Genomic DNA, 1,640 nt, shown 5'->3' with positions numbered 1-1,640 from the left:
TTTAGAGATGCAAAATAAAAACATAATAATGCAAATATTTGACGGACACACAGCCATTCTCTTATTGGTCTATTTCCTAATTGCCAGGCTATCTTTGGTTGAACTGTTAATTATGATGGACAGTCTTTTATTTGCCTCATTGAACTCGTTTTAGATCTATCATGGCCGCCGCGTGAGAAAGGTGTATTACTGGACACTATAAACATGATAAAATACATGCATATAAATTTAGATAAGTTTGAACCCAAATATAGATCCAGAGGTGTGCGCTGTTTTGCGTTACAATGTGATTCGTTCGCATAATTAAAAGCCATAAATAACTTGTCTATTCTTACAAAGCCATTTATCAGCAAGGTATTGAATTTCATTAAGATTGGAAAGATAATCTAAACAAAGATACAAATGTGAGAAAACTATTTTGTGTTACAATATAAAGAATACGATACATACATACATTTGAATGGGCCTGTTCATTACGTAACATAGGGAGGGTTACGACTTGAATACGTACGCACAAAACAACAATGGACGGTCCCAAGGAAACATTGCTCGTTGTCGGGACTGCTTTTATGTACGAACTGCTCAGGATTGAATCATTTGTCGGCCTATTCAAGCATGAATCTTGCCTTGGATGTTTGCAGATTGAATCTGAAATTTTGTTATTCACATCTCAATGTAGAATTGATTCGATTATATGGATGATATCATCTACGAGCGTGCGAATGGAAAAAAAAATCAGTTTCCGAAAAAAGAATTATGAAATCTAACTAAATCCTTTCATTATGAAATCTAAGTGGTCAGGAAGGTTGAACAATTACTTAACACTCAGAATATTGTGTACCGAACAATTGATTCTTCATTTTTGTTCTTTCACGTCTTCTTCTCAAGACTTATAAAATTGGATTTTGGCATTCTACGATATCATTTTTTAAAATCTTAATATGATATTGTTCTTTCTGCCATATTTGAATTTTGTTCCGAGATGGCTGGAAAAACACAAGCTGTTGTAAGTAGGGTAAAATGAACATCAGTACATCACTATGTTTTATACTTTTCGTGTATTATTTGGTAGGGCTAAAGTTAGGTTGTTGTTTTCATTAGTGCCACAGAGCTGTAGCAAGAGTGTGAAGTGTGGAGATTTGCATTTTGATCAGTGTCGTATGCAAACGAACGTTCGTCTCCTCTAGTGTCAGGTGGAATTGTTTCACACCAAAGCCATAGACAGAATTAACACATACACGGTAGTCGCCCAGCCTTTGATATCTAGAACAACAAAGGGACTTCAAAAGCATTGTCACCTCTATAATATGTATGAATATGTGGATTTGGATGAATAAACAGGACAAGCTTGCTGGTGGGGAGAGAGAGAGATCAGTTGTGTCAGTCGTGCGTGGAGTGCAGACACGAGGATGTAGCTCTCCAGCAAGCAGTCCGTGTGTGTGCGGAAAATGGCCTGTGTCTTGGCGTGTTGTTCTTCCCTTCGGTCTTAGACTCTCGGCAGCAATTCCAAATAAGAACCCGGGGCCACAACATCTGACCCTTTCTTACACTGTAGCTAAGCTTTCGCTTGCTATCTGTGGTTAGCAAGCGAAAGTAATTAGCCAGCGGTTACTACGTAGAATGGTACTCAGGTTATGTTA

Source organism: Branchiostoma floridae, chromosome 5, assembly GCF_000003815.2.
Source record: "Branchiostoma floridae strain S238N-H82 chromosome 5, Bfl_VNyyK, whole genome shotgun sequence".
In the NCBI taxonomy this organism is placed as follows: domain Eukaryota; kingdom Metazoa; phylum Chordata; class Leptocardii; order Amphioxiformes; family Branchiostomatidae; genus Branchiostoma; species Branchiostoma floridae.
Note: the sequence above shows the minus strand (reverse complement) of the source record.